This window comes from Thunnus maccoyii, chromosome 5 (assembly GCF_910596095.1).
Source record: "Thunnus maccoyii chromosome 5, fThuMac1.1, whole genome shotgun sequence".
In the NCBI taxonomy this organism is placed as follows: Eukaryota; Metazoa; Chordata; class Actinopteri; order Scombriformes; family Scombridae; genus Thunnus; species Thunnus maccoyii.
The window spans coordinates 34345770-34369117 of NC_056537.1; the positions used below are offsets into that span (position 1 = coordinate 34345770).

The following is a 23348-nucleotide window of genomic DNA, read 5'->3' on the forward strand; positions in this document are numbered from 1 at the left end:
AATTAGCAAAGTATAGTTTTCATTTGATCTCTACTTTCTATTTCTCTCTCTCTCTCCTCCTTTGTCTCTCCTTCACATTTCATGCCAGATCATGAAAGCCGGGCAGCCTCCAACCCACATTCAACCCTGGTCGTGAAGGAGGGTTGGCTGACCCATACAGATAGAACCATGTCACTGAGGTAAAGGTTGTCCGGAAGAACACAGCGAGTATTTTTCAATAGAAACTTCTCTGACGGCAAAAAAGTCTGCTTTTATTTAGAGTTTATAAATTATATTGTTTTTTAAAATGCTGATGTGGTTAGGTATAGAGATGACTCAACTCGGTTCTGTGCTTCACCATCATAGAGACAGTAGAGAGAATCTACTGTACATGTTGAGCTGCAAACTATTACTAAATGGGTAAAAATGGACAAATTAGGATTGAGCATTGAACAATGAACACTAAACACATTGTGTTTGGTAGTGAGAATGTTGCTGCTCAACCCACTCAGCTATTTTTCATACATCTTCTGATACAATACTGATGATGCTTGAACACATCATCAGTACTGTATCCTGAAGTCAGGTGTTTCGAGTCTTGCAACAGACACCCTCGTCCAGGTGACCCGACCAAGGTTGATCAAGCCTTGGGTTGTGTCCAAGTGGCATTCTACTGAACCCACTGGTCACCCTTTTTCAGCCAGAGCCATCTAGATGCTTTCTCTGTCATGTCTATGTTGTGGTTGATGGCTCCTCTCCTGCCTGCTACTGTAATGCTCAGGGTTCTGTAGGCTTTGCTGAGGGAATGACTTGCAAACCCCTAACTGCCCACCTCCACTGGCATGTACCTGGTCCTCCACTTGTTCCTGTGGCAGTCCTACACAGCTCCTGGTACTTCACCTTCTTCCTCTCTTGTTCCTCCTCCACCCTCTCGTCCCAGGGCACAGTTAGCTCCAGTAAGATGAGCTGTGTTGTGGCCTCAGAAACCAAGATGATGTCTGGTCTCAATGAGGACTGGATGATATGTCATGCAATTTTTACTCAGGTCACCTGTCATCACCTAGTCTCATGCTGTGGAAAGCAAACCAACAGAGCAGTTCCTGGGTCTCTTCTTCGGCTGCTCTCCCTCCTTGACAAACACAATCATCCTAGCTGTAACGTGGGCCTATCTGCTGTCACTGATCCCTTTGCTGATTGCCTCAGAGATGGTCTTGAGGACCTGGTCATGTCTCTAGTGTTAGCGCCCCTTGCTCAGTGCCTTGGAGCAGCTTCTCAGAATGTGTTTGAGGGTCGATGTCTTGGAACACAGGGGTGCGAGTGCGGGTGTTTCTACTCTGCCCCATGTGAACAGGTTGAATTGGCTAGGGAGGACATTGTAGATCCCCTGAATCAAGAATTTGATCCTCTGGGGTTTCCACTTTCAGATGTCCTGCCAGGTGACATTCCACTCCATTGCCTGTTCCCACTTCATCCAGGCACCCTGTTGTTTCATTGCCACTGTTCTGCTTGCTCGCTCTTCCTCCACTGAAGCACACACCTCCTCCTGCAACAGCTTCCACCTCTCCTTCCTGCTGGCAGTGTCATATTGGGTTAATGTTAAGCTCTCAAGTCCAGCCCTGCCCTTTGCCACATTCCCAAGAAGGGCCTTTTGCTTCAGCTTTGCTCCTGCCTGCTGGACTGCCCCATCTTCCTCACAGTGATCCCTGCACCAGACACTTTGGTGTCCCTAAATCTGGTGTGCTGCAGGTGTTCTTGTGTCCATGCCATGATGAATTCCTCCCTGACAGAGCTGAATGGGAGCCTAAGCTTATTGCTGTTCCCGTACAGCACAGTGCTGCTGAAGCTGTATGGCAAGCCCAGCCATCTGCGGAGATAACTGCTCACCTCATATTCAAAGCCTTCCACTACAGTCATAGGGGGCAGGGGCCAGAGGATTCTTGGGAGGATCCTGTGCTGGTAGACCCAGGCCTTGAATCTTATGGGGAGCCCAGACTTGTCTACAGCTCTCAACCAGCCCTCCTGGTCAGCGCTGATAGCCTTGATGGAGTCTATGTGCTTCAGACTGCAGTTTAAGACCTTCCTAAGACACTTCACTGGTTTTTCTGTGACGGACAGGATCTGGTCTAAAGTGGCATTCTACTGACCCCACCTTTTTTTTATCTCAATTTATCTATTGATGGTCTATCAATGATGACCAAGTGAACATTTCACAAAAATCAAATTATTGGGCAGAAAATTTGAATATTTACTGTCTTGGTAAGATCATATATATTACATTGTTCTCTGTAAGAAGAAATGGCATTGTGGTTTGTTTTTATTGAAAGGTTATACCTTCCCATCTTTTCATATACAGTATAATTTCCCTTACTTTGTGTGGCATCAAGGAATAGTAGCAACTCATTTGTGAAGAGAATGAAGAATGCAGTGCAGTACCATAGCTACCAATGAATTAATTCAGCATAACAGTAAGAGCTCCAAAAAAAAAACAACAACAACAAAAAAACATCCAAAAATCCCAGACCAAGATCACAATTAAATATAAGCAAGTGATGTTAGCACAAATGACCACTGAACTTCAGCCTGATCTGAGGCTTTTAAAAATATAATCTATAAAAACATCTCTATTAATCATTGGTATAATATGGTGGGAATTCAAACAAAGATGTCATGCATTGCCACATACTACACTCACCATGTGTTGTCTGTTCACAACGTGGATTTCCTGCTCTATAAGTTAATTAAATGGTGTATTTTATCAAGTAGCCGAAGTCAGACATTAAAAGATTTTTTGTCTTTTCATATGAAGCAGAGAGACAAGATGAGAGCCTCCAATCTTTTGATGATATCTCCTTTGGGAGGTGTTTTCTCCAGGGAGATTGGTGAGAAGCAATTACAGTGACAGACACACATACACACTACATTGCTACAGACATGGTTATATAATGTATGCTTTCAGAGCAAATGCTTACAGATAAAATACCACTGGAAAATATATGCTTTGTCACTGAATGGTTAGGTTTTCAAACCAACATATACACAGGGTATAAGTGTTGTTTTGAAAAGGTTTTTAATGCTTAGAAATATGATTAGTGATAAACAGGAGTGCCAGCAAAGTAAGTGAAAATAACAAAGGTATAGACAATCCCATAGAGAACTGATAGACACACAGCACAGCACAGCACAGCACAGCACACATGAAGTCAGATACAGGCAGAACAACAGAAAAAGAGACAAAGAGAGATGCTTTCAAATTAAAAGTCGATTCCCTGAAAAACAAGCAGGCGTCCCCCCAAACCCCCAGGTCATTCTGTTTCCATGATAAAGCTCAAGCTGGGCTGCTGTCATTAAAAACACCAGGACCCAGCCTTGTAATTATATGGCTTAATGATTAGGCTGCAGCAATTTCATCTAGCTTATTTAGCTGATAAAGGAATTGGAATGAACACTCAACCTCCCATATCCACACACACTCACACACGCATGCACGCACACGCACACACACACACACAAACAAACTGTTAAAACAAACACACATATTCAGACTGCCAAGTCATGTATACACAAACACTCACATAATAAATCACTGGTCAGACATGATTTCATATACTCGTATGCAGACATTAACATATAACATATGTCGGCTCATGTATGCACATGCCAAATTTCATCATTCATGCACACATGCAGACTCGCATTGTGTCTCAGCTCCTTCTTTGCTTAAATATCTCCTCTGTAAGTGTGATGAGACAAATGTCAGACTCATATTTAATCTTTAATCATCACATAATGCATTCATACAACATACTGTTGCATCCACATAAAACAAGCATCAATTATTGGTAAAAAATAAATAAATAAATAAACAAAACCTTGTTACCTGAATGAAAAACTTTGTAAGAAAATAAAAACCTAAACTGAAAGAGCAATGTGTCTACACTAAATTGCCAAAACAACAGGAAAATGGTTGAATCTCCTCAAATACTGAACTGTAGATCACAGCCTACATCTTGTAAGGAATGGGACAGTCAGTAATCTTATCACAGGTCATACTACCTGTTAACCAGGTGAACAGAAATTCCTGCACTGACATGTTGATCAAATCTATATTTGTTGATCTTCTTGACAAAATGAACATAAGTACAGCTCAACCCTTAAATGCATGCCTCAGGTCTCACACTGTGTCCAATTTATTCAATTCATTATTATATTTTAATTAAGACCTCAACTCCTCTGTTGATTTTTTTTAACAGTGGTTGAATGTTGGAAATCATTGTTTTTCTTTGCTTTTCCTCTTACAGTAGCTCTGAAGATGAAGATATAGCTGAGGCTACTGATTATGCAAAATTTGTTTTTGTGCAAAGTGATGAAAAAGATCATGTAGAAGCAGATCTGGAGTAAGGTCCCAAGAGAAGGACTGATGATGAAACCTCATATAATTATCTCAACTGTCACAACCTTCCCACCATAAATGTGCAAGTGGTTTTCCTGCTTGGGAAGCCAGAAGATCTCCCACTTTCCTGGAAAACCCCATGCCACAGCTTCCCAAAGCTGAAAGTTTTTGGTTTCTCCAGAAACAGAGCTGAGGAATTCCCTCATCTGTCCCTCCACACTTGACCATAAAACAGAGGAGCGGTTTGCGATAGCAATGTTGGAATGAGCAATTTGTGCTGTGCTGACTAATTAATGTTTGTTAAAAAAAAAAAATGCAGATTAAGAACTCAGTCTAAAAAACTGCTGCTTCTTAAAAGATTTGCTCTGCTTCTGTTTTATGTAAAGGTAAATTATACACGCACTACTACCAGAGAAATAATAATAATTGTAGAGCACACAGGCATAACTAAACTTGTAAACACACCAATATGACAAAAACTGTAACATTAAAATCACAATTCGAAACACATCACTGCTGCATCCAAACTATAGTTTCTCAAACATCTTGGGAGTCTTATGCAAGGTGTCCAGCTGATCAGTACATAACAGTAAGAAGCACACATGCAGAGAGAGAGAGATGTGTTCATTCACTTAAATGTTTGTGCAGGATACACTTTTGTTAATGTTTTATGTTCTTTTACAGGTGGTACTCCATTAAATTGGCACACCTCCTGCCGCAGTACCACAGTGATGTCACAGCGGTAAAGAGGGGGGTTTAATGCAGGCTGGACTTGATAACTGTAGACGCTAGGTGGCAGCAGCGTGCTTAAATCCTGTTGACAGCGGCTCAGGGGAGAAGGTAATGGCTGCAGCCTGTGGGAAGGTGGAGTCAGACGGTACACCGACAGTGCATTATTATGGATCCCACTGCTTTTCTTGGCATGACACGCCCTCCATAAAATTCAAGCATTAGGACTGGCCAAGCGTCCATGCTCGCACTGCTAGCCTGCCATTTCCTAACTGTATGTACAGTGGGTGTCTGGTGTTGAGTAATAGGAAATGTTAATTCTGAAGGACTATGACGTAACGGTTTGAGTCAAGCATAGAGGCTGTGTTATGTGTAGTTTGGAAAATATGGGGCACTGAATTTTTCTTTCTTCCTTGTCAGATCTCTTTTCCCGGGACTGCTGCTACTGCACCAAGGACCCACACCGATGCATGCTGGCCACAGTGCACCACAGGAGGGATAGACATGTTGCAGAGGTCCGCTGTTTGAAATGCAGTTTCAGGGCGTTTTGGAGGTTTGCACTGTCCAAAAGTAAAAAAAATCATGGGGCAGCTCGGTGTGGTGTCGGTGCTGGGAGCTGAGGCAGGAGCTGCCGGTGCAAACCTCCAAAATGTCCTGAAACTGCATTTCAAACTGCGGACCTCAGCAACATGTCTATTCGTCCTGCGGTGTGCTGTGGCCGGCGTGCAGCAGTGTGGCTTCTCAATGCAGCAACAGCAGGAGTCTCAGGAAAAGAGATCTCACAAGGATGAAAGAAAAGGGCAAAACGGGATCCATGAGCTGCCAGACAGCCGCCTTGCCTCTAAAACAGCTGACAGCTGCTTTCCGTCTGTTGTGCTAATTCTTGTCTTATTTGTGGTCAGATAAACAGTAAATTCATCAAATTCAGAATTTGACTTCTTGCCTACATTATGACTTCTCTGAAAACTGTAGCCAACATATGAGATATTTGTGCCTTTTTAAAGTTTGTGGTGAATGAAACTTGCAAGACTTTTCTTTATTCGAGCTGATATTCATCTGCTGGCCTTCAGTAAGGTTGTCCCTGACATTTAATCAGCTGTTTCTCTACTGTGGAACTGGATGAACGGTAACAGACAATGTTGTCATATTCATAACATAACATTATTGATAATCCCTCCATGTGATGACATTGGTAATATGAACTGGTAATAACAACAACCAACAATAACAAATGTGACTGACAGTAAACCACTGTAGCATTATTATCTTTCATGTAGTCAGACAGATAAACTGGTTCAGATAAACAAAGCCATGTCAGGCTTTGTCAGATAAACAGTAGACACAGGTGTGCATGATGTAACTAAGTAAATAAATGATAATGATAACTCAGTGATATTTGAAGTGTGAGTTATATCAATGAGTTGTGTGGGAATTCTGCACCTTGTTGTCTGAGCTGTCAGAAACTGATCTAGAATCTTTCCAGAGTGATACTGACACAAGACAGAGGAGTTAGTATAGGGTTTGTGCACATTGAAAATTAATTAAATTATTGAGATTTTACATTGAAATGTGTTATTTTCATTTAATTTCTCTCATCTTTACACCCTATCCCTAATTTTTCTCCTCTGTGTTCTGATAACAGGCTGCAGGTTCAGTAAATCCAGATTTTGTTAGTTTTGTCTTTCTCTGCCTGAAATCAGTGCAGTTCAGGTCCATTCAGCTGCTGAAGAACTATGAGGCAGCATGTGGAGCGGCAGGACTGATTGATATGTTGTGAATGCATTAATGTATTTTCTATCTGTGATTATATGTTTTCCTGGTAAAACCAGAGTCACAGACAGCAGGATGAAGTGGCTGCATCCGGAGCTACAGAAACAGCCGATACCTGCTCAGCCTTCTCATCATCACCGCTGACCCTCAGCAGTGGCCTTCACTCAGGTCTGATGGCTGCAGGATGAGGATGAGGATAGCACACTTGGTGAGTACTTAGTTTCAGTTCAGCATCATGCTTTTTCCACAGCTGATCTGTACTGATCAGTGCTAATAGTCTAACTGGGTTGCGCATGTTTTCTTTACAGTCACCAGAGACCCAGCCTGATCTGAACCCAAAGGTTTTCTGTGATCACAGCGAATGGACATCATCTGTGACATCATCAGGTGGATCAATGGACCTGATGCTGCTTGTCAAGTAAATATGCACAAGTCTTTTTAGTTAAGTAATGTTTATTTTGCTTGTCTGTGTGTGTGTGTGTTTATTAGCCTGGTAAAAGCTCCTGTGTCTCCTTGTACTGGTCTCATCTTCCGTCTTTCAGTGCATCAGTGCAACATGGTGAGAAATGAAACTTTTACTGCTGTTGGTTCATAAACAGACAGTTTATGTTCATTATATCACAGTCGTCTCAGTCGTATTGACTTCTGTCTCTCCAGAATCTGTCCAGACTCTTCTGGTTATCCTCTTTCACCTCAGACCTCCATACTAGGGATGTGCAGGGGGCCCAGTATTTGTATTTGTATCTATATTTATTGAGGCAACAAAATTATTTGTCTTTGTATTTGTATTTGATTAAAGTGGAAAGATGCTTAAAAATCCTGTTTTTGTTTTTGTTTTTATTATGCTTTTAATCTAGAAAATTAAAGTGTTACAATAAGTGTTCATGAATAAACTACCTTAAGAAGGAGGTCCCCACACTGGATCTCGAACTGGAGTCTTCCAGATCATAGATGACTGTGCTGACTACTGAGCTAAAACTTAACTCATCACCTCATTGCAGACAGACCTCTATCTATTTATACACCCATAACACAGAGACAGCACAGCATGTAACGTGTAGAGAGGAATTTCAAAGGCGATTCTTGCTTTGCGCTTTTCATTTATTGCCTATTTTTTACAACCTAACTTTGTGGGAAGGAGAAGGGGAACAACAGGTTATAGAGAGTCCCTTGGGAGCACTTTGCATGTGTCAGTAGCTCAACTTTATCTCTGGGGAACACCCCCAACTCTGGGAGTGATGTCCAAATTAGGAAATGTGCGTCATGTAGCAGGTGGATGTGACTACCCTTGTTGAGACCTGCTGATAGGTGTAACAGCAGAGCAGATGACAGACTGAGATAGCAATATAACTGACCTGTGCACTGGTATTTGTCATGGGGTTTTTTTTCTTCCCGAAAACAAATAATTTTTATAATACCTGTGTGAAACAAATATTCATATATGAAAAAAAACCAACACTATTTGTGCTTTGCTGAATAACTTACTGTATTTGGGCACACCCCTACTCCATACATCCCTCCTCTGGTCAGACTGCAGCCTCAGCCCCCAGCTCTGACAGTACTACAACCAGTCAGATTTGTTATTTGCCATGTCTGTATTTTCTGTATTCATCAACATCAGCAAAATGTGCTTAAGCAAATCATATTGGCTGTTTTATGTATGATTTGATAAAATCTATTGAATTATAAGACCAATAAATGTCTTGATTCTATCTATTGTCTGCCTTAATTTGTTGTGTGAATAACAATCAGTGGTTTTTACACAGACTACATCATGTTTATCAAAAATGAAAAAGTTAAGAAAATGTATGTATGAAACGAAGAGAACCTAATAATAATTAATAATGATAATTAGTAAATAGTAATGATCATCGTCACTCTGCGCCAGACACTGCTGAAAAAGATTGTTAATCTCAATAAGGCATTTCAGGTTAAACAGCAGACCGCTACTTGCCGGTCAACATCCTGATCATAATCAGCTGACTTGTCAAAGTCATTCACATCTCATTCAAGAAATAAAGAAATTCAAATAAAATGAAATCATTTTTTTTCTCAAGGTTGAGAACATCACGAACATGACAAACACTGACCTCATGGACACTGATGGCGTGACCCCATCCCAGAGGCGGATAAGATCTTTTTTAGGGATACTCTGGATACTCTGCCACCGCCAAGCCACTCTTTGATCTGTTGAAGGGTGAGAAAAGAAAAGGCAGGCAACACAAAAAGAAACTGTCAAGCAGGAAGTTGTGTGCATCTGACTGGACACCAGAGCAGGAAAAGGCTTTTGAAAACCTGAAAGCTTCACTGGTTTCTAGTGTCGTCTTGGCACATCCTGACTTCACCCGTCCCCTCATGCTGTCAACTGATGCATATTTGGATGGCATAGGCGCTGTGCTGTCTCAAATTCAAGAAGGTGAATCACGAGCCAGACCCATTGCTCTCGCCAGCAAGTCGTTATCTCAGTCCCAAAAGTACTACCCAGCTCACTGTTTAGAGTTCCTGGCTTTAAAATGGTCAGTCTGTGACAAGTTCAGCCACTGGCTGAAAGGCCACAAATTTACAGTCTGGACAGAAAATAATCCATTGACTCACATCCTGACAAAGCCGAAGCTGGGCTGTTGTGAGCAACGCTGGGTAGCTAAGTTGTCAAGTTACAACTTTGATGTCAAGTATGTCCCGGGTCATTAGAACATTGTAGCTGATGCCCTAAGCCGTGTGCCATTTGTCAAGGAGAGTGTTGGCCACAGGCTGCTCACTGAACCCTATGCAGGTCCTCTCACTGAGGTCAAGGATGTGTCATGTACTTCTGTGCAAAATGCCTTCTGGTCATCCAGTGGTCACAAGAAACTCTCTCCAGTGAGTTACAATGCCCAGTCCACATGCAGTCCACTTCGTATGCATGCTCAGTCTGTTGCAGTGGAGGATGTTACTGCTGTACTACAGTCACACATCGAGTGGGATGCTGGTCCGAGGGCCCGTGCTGTTGAAGTGTTGCAGTACCTACCTCAGTTGGTCCCACCTGGACTGGACACCTTACCTGCTTACACTGAAAAAGACCTCTGTGATAAGCAGTTGGAGGATAGAACTCTCTCTTGTGTTCTGCCCTATGTTGAGAGATGTCGGAGGCCCTCTAGGAGAGAAAGATTTAAATAGTCTGTATCAGTCACAAGATACTTGAAGCACTAGGGTAAGCTCACTGTGACCAATGGTGTGCTGTACAGGATTTCAAAGGACCAGAAAACCAAGGCAAAGCGTCTCCAATATGTTGTCCCTGATGGTGATGATGGTGATTGCCCAGGACCATGTTGCAAAAGAGCAGAATAGACATGCTCAGCTGTACAACAAGAAAGTAAAGGGATCCAAAATCGAAATAGGTGACAGAGTGCTCTTGGCCAATAGGAAGGAAAGAGGTAAAAAGAAGCTTGCTGATCGGTGGGAATCAACCATCTATACTGTGGTGGACATGAACACTGAGACACACATATACAGGATTCGCAACACAATCACCAGACAGGAGAAGGTGATCCACAGGAACCTGCTGATGCTTGCCAATTTCTTCCCTGTGGGGGACACATGTGACATGTCTGACTCTGCTTCATCTGTGCCTGTTACAAAGTCCTCTGCTCCAGGAACTGGAGAGGCAGGAGAGACCTTATCTGAGAGAGAGTGACACTCTTTGTGGAACTAGTGACAGCCTTGACGCTGAAAGTGACAGTAATTCACCTGTTACTGTGGGCGAGGGACAGGACCCCTTGACTGATCCAGAGCCTGTGGACTCTGAGAGGAGGACCATAGAATGGATTACACAGTTGTCTATGCCAAGTCTGTCAGAGGCGGATGTTACTGACCTGCCAAGTGTGACCTCTGACCCCCAGGATACCTCAGTCCCACCAGAGTATCACATGACTGATGAGTCTGTGACCTGTGATTGTAGTTCTGTGGCTGCTGTGGACGTTTCAGCACATGTGAGACAGCCAGACGCTGGTCTCAATACCATGACACAGACAGACAATACATCAGACACTCTGCACACTGTTGATCAGACCCCACACACTGTGGTCATCCTAATGTTCAGACACAGGTCAGGTTGAGATTTGGTCACCTAATCAAACCTGTGAACAGGCTTATTCAAACCATGTCCAGGCAGGATGTTGTTCAGGACACATTCAGTGTTAGGGCTGTCTGCAAATCTATGTTCCAAGCTTTTGCTGACTAAAACCTTAATCAGATAGCCTGTGCCCTTGTGGGTCCACGTTTTTTTTTTTGTCTTGGTATGATGTTCCATTGTTTTCATTTCTTCTCTGTCATGGGCTTGCACTACATTATGTGTTAGGGTCTAGTGGGGTGTACAAGGCACCCTGTTGCCAGTTGCTGGGTTGAGGGATAAGCGCTGCTCTCATACCACTTCATCCTTATGGGATACTTTTGGTGTTGGCCTTCTTGATGTTGACCCTTGTAATTTGTCGATTTGTAGTGTTTTCTTTAGTGCATACTGTGTAGTCAGTGCTCAAATTTGATAAAATTTAGTGGATGTAACAGAGTTTAAAAAAGGCACTTTATGATCCTTAGTTTCACTTTGTGTTGTGAATTTTATCTTAATGTATAATTTTTATTTACAGCTTTATTAATGTTTCTTGTGGAAATAGATTGCTGCACATCGCCTCTTCTGTACCTCCTAAGCTTCTGTAGCCCCCCCTTCTGTCCCTCACATTGCCGTTTTGCAGTGCTGAGGGTAAGTTGTGCGGAAAAATGCTGCTGCACTATTTTATTGTTTTTGTTGGAAATTTAACTGTTTATGTTGTAACATTTAATGCATATTGTTTATTGTCAATACTATTACTTTACTTAGCTGTTTCGTGTTGTTTTGACCGCTAATTTGAGTTTTGTAGATGTTTTCATTTAACTTTCTTGGCGCCATGTAGTCAACGTAGCTCAGAGATATTAGCATCCATTTCTGAGTGTAAATTTCATTATTTTGCAATGCTGAGGCGCTGAGGGAGCAGATGTGCAGCATATACTAGAATGCAAATTATATGTTACATTGTCTTCTCCAGGTATGTGTCTTGTTTCTCTTAAATGTTATAATTTTCGTTGTCTTTGTTTAATCATCCAACCCCCCACGTAGTTGTTTACTTTACCCACCAGGCGGCACTCTTTGTCTTTTTGTATGTTTTTATTGGTTCAATTTAAGTTTTGAAGAGCAAAGTCATGAAAGTTCAGAATTTGTTGTTATAATTTAGGACAAAGAAAAGGGGAAAAGAAGAGTATCCTGTCAATTTTAATGGCACTTGGTTAGAAGTTTAATATTGTGTTGATATGTGTAGGTGTGGTAATACCCAATTAATGAATTTGTATACTTTATTTTGGGAAATATAAGTCAAGTGAAGTCAAACATTGTCGTTTTGCAGTGCTGAGGTGCTGAAGGAGCAGATGTGCAGCATATACCAGAAGGCAAATTATATGTTACATAGTGTCACACCCTGCCTGGACTTTGGGTGTTTTTTGGTCTTTTTATGTTCTTGTGTTCTTTGGGGTCTCCTGGTTTGCACTTCTGTTTAGTCCTTCGGTTCCTATGGGTTTTCTTGTTATATTTTGGTGGTGGGTTTGGACTGCCTTTTGTTGTTTAGCCTGGTGTGTTGTATACTTTAGTTTAGGTTCATGATGGTTCTTGGACAGGTTGGTGTGGGTTGTATTAGAGTATTGTGTTTTCTGGGTTTTAGTTTTGTTACTGTGTTTCCCTTGTGTGTTCATGTACTCCTCCTCACCTGCCCTGCTTCACCCTCGTTAACCCTGCTGTGCTCTATGTCTTCCCCACACCTGCCATCCACGATTAAAGGAGATTTTTCATCATATCTGCATTCCGGCCTCTGCGTTTGGGTCCACTCCTGCTTCCCCACCTGACACATAGTCTTCTCCAGGGAGCTAATAAAAAGGCTGGAAACCCACCCTCTGAGTCTTCTCATACCTGCCCTAACCTTCACCGTTACATGAGCTCCCCCCCAACCCTCCACCCCAATTACCACTGCAGCAGTCATGCCAACTGAATGGAGTGACATCTGTAGGGTCAATTTTGCTGTTGTGTTATTATGAGTTTTTATTCAGTCTTTATGGACTTGTTATTTTGGTGCAATTCCCAACAATGTGAGTAGGTGGTAGCAGGACATTGGGAAGCCAACCAGAACTGTTTTGCGCTCTTGTTGGCTGTCTTGTCATTCTGCGACGAGGAATCAGTACAGCAACAGCCTAACATAATCCTGTCATTGTCCTCATCGACCTTTTTATCAGGTTAGAGTTACGTATAAGCATGAAAAACACTTAAGTATATGTAAGAATATTTGAATGCATTTCAAGGGGCCTGTAAATCACTTTTCAGTAGTGTTTTGTTAGTTTTGTGCCTCTGAACTGTAGTCCATCAACATGGGCAGGTCTTACTATCATGGCGGTCTCACAGTTTGTTTACTTTGGGTGTACCTGCTCCTCACTTATTTGGGTAGAAAATTCAGAGCTCCAGGTTTACTAGACTTATATTGCATGTTAAATTGATAACTAATATACTGAATTCACTAAAATATTTGTTTATTCTGCACATTTACACTTGTTAATACATTTTAAAGCCTGAAGTTGCATACAGTAATATGTAGGAAATTTAATGTATTTTTATATCGTTATTGTTGAAAAAGTAACTGTTAGGCTGTCTCAAGTATGAAAATACAAATAAATTCTGTAACGAGGAGTCAATGCAGCTACAGCCTAATGTTGTCCTGTCTGCTCATGTAACCTTTTTAGACTACCTGTTTCCATGGTCGCATGCCTGGAACCTGCAAAACACACAATCACCAACACACACACACACATATTCACTATAGGCTAGCTTTTCTAATCTGTGTGCATTGGGTCATTACAATATTGCTATGCTGAGCCCTTAAGAGGGTTAGAGAGGCACCCTGGTATTGGCTGGGATTAAAGGGCTATTACACCAATAAATCACTGTAATGAAAACACAGGGTTGGCCAATTCTGGAGGAATTGTAATCTTCTTGGGACAATAATGAGTAAGTCCTTATCTAAATGTTTACCGCAGAGCAGACACTGGCCAGCAGTTAGCTTAATCAGCAGCATTCTCTGTCCTGGCAGATTAAGATAGTGTTTGTCACAGTGTGGGCTGGGGGCCAGAATGTTGGGGGGCGTGTTGGTCATTTCATGGTAAGAGGACAAAGATGAGATAGGATGGACTGTTAATGGTTCTGCTAGGGACACTGGGTTAGTGCTGCAGCAAAATAGTACTAGGATATCCAAACATGGACATACAAGCAACAATAACCAGTTAGAAAAGTTGTAATGGAAGTTTAAGGGAAAAATACTGCTCTGTATTCTGATTGCGTTCAGCTTCTTCACAGTTCAGATGTTAACTGGAAAGGTTTCAGAAATGGAGCATCAAATTTCAAGTGCGTTGTCAATAAATTTCAGGGTGTTTTCACCACACAAACTTTCCCAGGGGACCAAGAATATTTTGAGGAACTCATGAACTAAACCTGCATTTCAACTAGGGAAGCAGGGACTAAACATAGTTCCTGTAGGACAGTTCCAGTGTGAACCTCCGGCAGAGATCTCTTAGTAATTCCTAGGTCAAGGCTAAAAACGACCTGCTGGAGTAGATAAGGGAGGCTAGCTCTGTTTCCTCTTTTAAATCTCTTAAAAATGCACTTTTCCAGAATTGCTCTCTCTTGAATTGGTTATTCTTTTGTTTTTACTTTACTTTTTTACTGTGTTTTAGTAATTCATACCTTGTCACTTGTCAGTATTACTGCATCAACTCTACTTTTATTTTATATTTATCTGGTAATTTCTCTTGTTTTTATGTCTTTGTAAAGCATTTTGTAACTTTCTTTTTGAAAAGTGCTGTATAAATAAAGTTATTATTATTATTATTATTATTATTATTATTATTATTATTATTATTATCACTGTATATCCGGTATCTTTATCACTGTATATCCGGTATCTTTATAAACTTTGAGGTCTCCACTATATGTGAAATGGAATTCAGTGGGTCGGAGCAATATGTGTCAAAATAATGAAGTTTGATCTAGCAAAATGAAAGGTTGCATTGTCTCTGCTACACAGTACAGTACAGTACAGTTGTTACCGCAGATTTCAAATTGAGGAGGGTTTCTCAGCAGAGCTCTGACAGTACCAGAATGTCAAAATGTTCTCTGCGTTGCATCCAATGGCACCCTCTTTACCCAGACTTTCACATGGCCAATCTAATCTTCATCTTTACTAAACTGCCAATTTGGCCCCAAGAATGTTGGGTACAAGGTTTACACTGATGTCAGTGAGGATAAGAAGCCGCTTATCTGCCATTACTTTGTCACCTGGCTGCCGGATGGTCAGCAAGCCTGACTCCTGAGTAATTGTACTCCTCTGAGACAGCCTTGGTAGAGGTTACTGACACACTTTGGATCTGCTGGCTTCAAAGTGGAAAAAAGGCATTGATGTGTTACAAACAAAAGAGGAGGAGGCAGTGGCTGTGTTCTTTCTCAAAGAGTATGCTTGTGTGTGTGTTTTTGTTTTTTTTTAAATGATCATTTCTTACAACTCTAGCTGCTGACCTTAGGTTCAGAAACTAATCCTGACATCAGTTGGACTACAGACCTTATGAAAGCACACCTTAACCCTCTGATGCACAATATATTCAAAACCTTTTAATGCACAACATGGGTGAAATATCTAAGCAAAATTATGTCATCACCAACACCTATTTTGAGTAATGATTAATTACTTTGTTTTTTATTATTATAACTTTATTATATTCATTTTTCTGTCTTGCTATGTAGAGAAAAAAATGTTGGCTACACATTTAATTGAAATTTGCAGACATGGCTCAAAAATGTCCCGCCAGGATGAAAGTCAACAGTATACTTTTTTTCTAAAAAGAGACAAAATATAATCGTATTTGTTTCAAATGTATTATTTTTGCAACAATTCTGACTATACAAAAACAATTAATACTACAATGTATTCATGGCGTGATTCAAGACACGTACATCCCCTGTCCTACACAGCCAATGACATTATCCAAAGGAAGGGGAAGCAAGGCTTAGCCCAGGCTGTTTTCAGCAGGGGTGGAGAACTGCTGACCTTGACTGGGGACATTGTCGGGCAGTGGAAGGAACACTTTGAGGATCTCCTAAACCCGATCAACATGCCCTCTGTGGAGGAGGCAAAGTTGGATGACTCGGGGGAAGCCTCACTCATATCCCTGGCAGAGGTCTCTGAGGTAGTCAAAAAGCTCCTCAGTGGCAAGGCGCCGGGTGTGGATGAGATTTTCCCTGAGATGCTGAAGGCTCTGGACATTGTTGGGCTTTCATGGCTGGTATGCCTCTTCAGTGTTGCATGGAGATCGGGGACAGTGCCTGTGGACGGGCAAACCAGGTTGGTGGTTCCCATTTTCAAAAAAGGGGACCGGAAGGTGTGCTCCAATTACCGGGATATCACACTACTCACCCTCCCAGGGAAAGCTTATGCCAGGGTGCTGGAAAGGAGGCTCCAGCCAACTGTCAAACCTCAGATTCACAAGGAACAATGCAGATTCCATCCTGGAACCATGGAATCCATGGAACAGTGGACCAGCTCTTCACCCTTGCAAGGATACTTGAACAGTCATGGGAGTTTGCACATCCAGTCTACATGTGCTTTGTGGACTTGGAGGAGGCTTACAACCCGTGGGGCACCTTGTGGGCAGTACTGAGTTACTGCCCCAAGTGAAGGAGTATCTCAGGGTCTTCATGAGTGAAGGTAAGATGGGGCATGAAGTTGACAGGTGGATTGGTGCAGCATCAGCATTAATGTGGGCATTGTACTGGATCGTTGTGGTTAAGAAGGAGATGAGCTAGGGGGCAAAGCTCACAATTTACCAGTCGGTCTACAACCCAACCCTACTTATGGTCACAAGCTTTGGGTAGTGACTGAAAGAATGAAATTGCGGATACAAGCGGCCGAAGTGAGGGTGTCTGGGCTCAGTGTGAGAGATGTGGTTTAGAGCTCAGACATCAGGGTGGAGCTTGGAGTAGAGCCGCTGCTCCTTCACATAAAATGGAGCCAGCTGAGGTGGTTTGGGCACCAGGTTAGGATGCCTCCTGGACACCTCCCCCTGGAGGTGTTCCACGCATGTCCGACTGGTAGGAGACCCCGGGGCAGACCCAGAACATGCTGGAGGGGCTACATATTTTTTCTGGTCTAGGAACACCTTAGGATCCTCCAGGAGGAGCTGGAGGGTGTTGCCGGGGTGAAGGATGTCTGGGTTTCCGTACTTGGTCTGATACCACTACAATTCAGTCCCGCAATGGAATAGAAACTCTACTCAGAGAACCTGAGTTACAATGTAACTTTCCAATCTGTAGAATAGACAGAATAAATAGGCTATATAACACAGTTTTTAAGGAAAATGCAGGTGCTTATTAAACAGTTTAGGGGAAACACATGCAAAGAGACTAAAAACACAAATAACACCGCTGGCAGTGGTAATTGTGTGCCCAGTACATCAAAAGTCTCCAGAGCTGTTACAGCCAACTGACAGTTGATCCAGCTGTGATCCAGCTGCGATCTAGCGGTTTCAGCGTCACCAGAAACTGCCATCATGGAAAACAGGATGCAAAATAAGGGAATTTGTATGTACCCATAGTCTGCAAAAGGCATGGTGTGCCAGTATTTCCGGTATGGATGCTCCGGTCAGTTTCTGTCTCTCAAGTTATTTAAAATTTAAAGTAAGAAATGGTCTGAGTACTGCTTTTAAATGTACATTTTGTGGGCTTCCAGCTCTTAAAGATACTCTACTACTAAAATATAAGGTGTCTGTGGGTGGCTTATGTAATGGGAAAGTGCTGGTCACTCAAAAAACACACAAAGAGAGCATTGTTAGGTTATGAAATAATGTAAATAATACAATCAGAAGTATAATGCATCATAGTTCTGGAGACAAACATACATACCACCTAGCTATCTTTTCTTTGTCTGAAAAGTTGGCACTTAACCAGTCCCTTAAATACTACTTGTACAGAATTTAAGACATCTGTTTACTAACCTTACAGGTCAGCAACCAACCCTCAGATAGAAACACAAGTCAAAAGTTAAACTAACCTAGGAACAGTCTTTCTTCATGACCATATATGACAGTATATGACAGATAAGCATGCACCAAGTAACATCACAAAATAACATTACCACTCTATTAAATTAAGGGCAAACCACACGATCTTCTAAAAGCTTATCAGATTTACACATAAACATCTACATAACTATAGTTTATCTTATCACTGGCTCAGGTAAAAGTACAACAGAATAAACTAACTGTTAAACACACAACTGCCTCATCTTACACAGCAAAGAACTAAGTTTAGAATAGACATAGCACAGAGGAATCTAGAACAGGTGTGAAACACAAACTAACACTAAACTGAACTTAAACACTATCTGAAACATGTATGATATATACAAGAAATACATCAAATGATAACTTACTATTCGGTTTTCTTTCACACTTACAAGAGCACCAAAACAGATACTGGAACTGTGATATTGAGTTCAGGACTAGCCAATATATATGAAAATTAATTTGAATTTTTGTCTCTGAACTAAATTAAATGAATATCTAGTTATCACAATGTGCACAAAAAGGTTACTTTCAGTCAAAAAGTAGAGTCGATAATAACTCTCTACATTAGCTGTCTGGAATCACAACAGTCACAAGAAGTAATAGTTCACATACAGTTACACTACACGTGAACTGCTGCAGTTCACTGGTGACTCCAGGTGGCTAGCTGTCTCTGGCTATCTCATAGTAAATTTAACAGTCACATCTATGAGACAGACTGAAAATGACTGCACACTGATATGTGCTCTCAGTTTGTGTTAGTTGACAAGGTATCATCTCTGGTTAAGAGAGTTAAAGTTCTGGGATTCAACTGAACAGTTTCCAGATTTCTCTAGCTTGTCCATACCTGCTGGGTAGCTAATGCCAGCTAGCAGCAGTCTGCAGATATCAGGAATTGATTGATTGACTGATTATTAATCTATATATGATCTACTTAGTTGAAGCATCTGGTACTGACAGTCCATAGCTGTGTCTGACAACCTGTACTTTATGCAGACATTAATTATCCATTATAGAGATTCTGGCGATGCACATAAAGATGTACTGTATATCACACACAAAGACCACCCAGCATATTTATTTAGGCCAAAGGACACAGAGGAGCTAAAACAAACAGAAGAGGAAAAACAAAGAATTGAGGCAGAAAGGCAACAGGACCATCAGGAAAGTCAACGCACAGTAACGTTTACCTCACAGAAACTGCCACTGTTCCTGCAGTCACTGCTCTCCTCCTCTGCCGAATGAGGCAGAGTGGGACTTGCTGCTGTCAGACTCTGAAAATCTAAAAGGGTCTACCGATGTAATATATATCCCAGCTGTGTAACCGCTACAAATGGATTTATCAACATAGTCATCCTGTTGTCCCGACTGTTTCACCTCCACAAAACCAACTGGAAGAAGAGAGCAAGGCCAGCTGAACCAAACCTTCAGCTCCACATGGTAAGAAAAATGCGATTACAACACATTAACTGTGTGATGAATTACTGTATGTAAGTCTCTATTGTCCAGCGGTAGTCCATGAAAACTGCACAGTGTGTATCATGTCATTTTATCCTTGCAAATTGAAAACTTGCAGGCATGAAGAATGTTATTTCATCTATTAAGTTACTACTTCTATAGCAGGAATTGTTGCTGACCTATCCACAGCCTCAGACAAAAACAAAACTAATGTGCAAGCTGCTCCAGATATATATCCATATGCAGTTAGCCATAGTGGCTGCTACAGGTGGCTAGTTTTTGTGTTTACTTTTGTCAGACTCAGAAAGAAATTTCTGAAGCATTTCATGTAAAAATTAATGTTTATTTGGAAAGAAGTAGGAGGCTCAGCAGCTTGCCCCGATATTCATCGTTGTGTGCGATAAACGTTTTTTTTGTAAATCAGTGGAACCTCTATAATGGAGCTAGAGAGAGCAAAGTTAGCATGACACATAGAGCCACAATGACCACATATGGGAAATACATCAGGTTGAAATAAACTGTAATTTTCCATTAAGTGAGGATGGAGAGAAATCCTACATATGTGCACTCTGGACAGGACTGAAATCTGACCAGTGCATGTGACTCTTTACTTTTTCCAGCTTCCAGCTCCATTAGCTGACTGATCAGATCAGGCCACAGCCTCTCTGAACCAATTGCTGTTGTCAAATGTTAAAACTGTTCCTCTCTCTGCTGTTGTCACAGGTGTCCGTGGAGGTTGTGTTGTGAGAATTAGAGGGAAAGCGTTCTCTTGTCCCAAGCAGAAGCTTCCATCTATCCATCTATTCTAGCACATTTAATCTATCTGATTTCTCTCTGCCCTTCCACTTCCTTATCTCTTACCAGTGACAGGTTAACAGTGATAGTGTCAGGTGATAATGTACACCTGAATGAATATGACTGTATGTTACTTGGCACATGTGAATGAATGGTTGTGAAGCATAGCCTATTAGAAATCAGCCAACACAAGTGCTCTGCCTGAATTAACACTATCTTCATATAATACTAGAAACACCACAGGGTCAAATGTACCCATTTTACTTTTTTAATATACGTGATTAATCAGGCCCATATATTGTTATTGTCATATATTTTAAACATATCCAAAGGTAATCCGGTTGTAGAGCAAACGAACCAAAGTATTAAGTACCCCGTGGGTCACACTTGGAGTATTTCCCCTGTGGGAGACATGGCACAGTGAGACCTCAGAAGCAACACAACATAACAGGCTGACGGATATCTCTCTGCTGCTTCTATGACTATCACTGTGCATTTCCTGAGCATTATCTGATGGATGTGTAGGAGTATTAATACTTTATTAATGAATTACTTCATTATTGGGGCACCACCTCCTTTTTGGTTAGGATTTGTTAGTACCAGGAGGGAGCACTAACCCTTGTTCAACTTAATCAATGAATCAGTCTCACAATCGTAAGTTCTTGTCCCAAACAGTGACCTCTGTTTGCTGCAGCTCAAAGAAACACTTTTAGGATAAATGAAGAAATTTATTGATAGCTAAATGTCTTGAGGATACATGATAAAGTATAAGATAATGTACAGACGATAATAAATAAAAAGTAAGTAAAATAAATAAATAAATAAGATCAATGAATGATAAAAATAATAAAGAAAATTATTCAGCAAGCGTGGCTTGAAGCGTATGACTTGAGGCTTAACGTATCACATTGGGGAATGCTAAGGGGAAACTAATTCATCTTCTCTAAATAAATTATTTTAATTTTAACATTATTCGACATCAACTCTTGATCACAAAGCCATGTTATGCCTTACTGTTGAGGTGTCTCATCATGGTAGAGGTGTCATCTTGGCGGGTCCAGCGTTATTTGACGCAGCATCACCAGCAGTGTTGCAGTGAGAGAGCCCGGATCAGCTGTGGGTTGTGGCACATGTCCGTAGATGCATAGAATCAAGCTGTTTCAGGCCACTCTGAAAGAGTCTTTCGGCTGGCTAATCTTGTAGTTTGCAATATTGCTCTCAGGGAGCAGGTAGAGGTTCAGTTTCAAGCGTTCTCCTTCTTCTTCTTCTTTTTCTTTTTCTTCTTCTGGAGTTTAAGTTGAAGATTCAGGGCCCTATCTTACGCCTGGCGCAAAGCAGTGCCAAGCACAGCGCAAGTGTCTTTGTTATTTTAAGACCGACGCAGTTGTCATTTTCCCATCCAGCGCCCACGTCGTTAAAATAGTGAGGGCACTTATGCCCATGGGCGTGTTGGTCTTAAAGTGAGGTGTGGTTACGCGCATTGTCGGCACATTGCTATTTTGAGGCAGCAGAGAGCAAAACCTGGTCTAAAGTCAATGGCGCAGTGTTTCACTGTTTTAAGGGCGCATTATTAAGACAGTAATATGCGGCTACACAACATACACTCTGCTTGTTACACACACAGGATGCGCAGCAGCGCACAGACATGCAAAAGGTAACAAATAAAAGGATTACAATGTGAAAGATTATTATTGTGTATATTAACATATTTTAAAAAATACATGTCATAATGTTTAGTCATAATATTTATCAGAATTAACTAATTTCAGCAATGACGGATTAAATTGTCTAATTATTTGACCAAATCGTGGCAATACATGTAGGTAATTAAACAGACGGACAACAACGGATCAGACACAGATCGACTTTCCTGCGTCATCAGTACATGATGACATGAGGAACACATGAGGAAATAAATGAGGTGAAAACAATTATTAAACTAAAAAAGGAAATAAATCTGCACATCTTCTAGCTGCTGCCAGCAGCAGGATCAGCACCTTGGAGAGCTGATCAAGTCCTGATAACTGTGTTGATGATTCTTCTTTTTCTTTCTTTTTCTGTGTTGATGTCATTAAAAAAAAAAACCTTTTCAAAAATCAAACAAGATAAATTTGCAACAAATTAATGAACAGGATCTTAAACTGGTGGTCTGGGGCCACGGGAGGGTCCAGGAGCAGCAGGGGCCAGTGTGCTCATTATGGATCGTGCACTTTCACTTTGCGCACGAGCAGATCCGTTTCCTCTGCAGAGAAGCGCTCCTTCTCACCACTTGGCAAATGTGCCATTATAATAGTAATCCACCAAGGTGCAAGCGCACCTGGCTCTTAAAGGGAATAGGAGATGACACTGTGATTGGTTTATTGCATGTTACGTCCAAAAAATACCCATGATTCATCAGGAGACTATGGACAACCCCTTTGAACCATGCGCCTGGCAAATCGACCATTTTTCCGCTGTTAAAATAGCAAAAGTGGATTTGGACACACCCTAAATGCAATTGCGCCATGTACTTCAGACCGTGCGCTTTAGATCATTAAAATAGGGCCCTAAGGTTTTTGGTTGGCTTGTGGAAACTTGAGTTGAGTGTCGAATAAAGTTCAGTCTGACTACGCTCAAATCTTCAGCGGTGTCTACTTCAAAATAAAATACTGTATGTGTCTACTTGAAATTAAATTACTATACATGGAAATACGAGACTTAATGTTTCTAATAAAACAAAACAAATTAACTTGTTGCAATTATAGATGGATATATTTAGTTGAAAAACAAATAGAGGAGACGTCTTAAGAATTTTCTCAGTGCTTGGAGGCCAGCTTAAAGAGGAATCTCTTTGAGGCTGTTTTTATACATTAGAATAAAACGGGAGGAGTTTGGGTGTGTTCTAAAGGGTTTTGTGCCGAATTATTGATGAATATTGAATTTCTTTGTTCTAGGGGCTTTAGGTGTGGCTGATGCTTTGCAGCCTGCATCTTCTGGAGTAAAGGAATTTTGTGGAAGTCTAATTCTGAGTTTTTACATGCAAAAATCACACTTCAGTGTCACTGTGGCCTAATATTTCACATTAAAGCTGTAA

General features: G+C 41.3%; 1 pseudogene; it reads right to left on the minus strand.

Moving 5' to 3' along the window:
* Positions 1–799: 799 nt before the first annotated feature.
* Positions 800–5341, minus strand: LOC121897383 (annotated as a pseudogene).
* Between the last annotated feature and the right edge of the window lie 18007 nt (positions 5342–23348).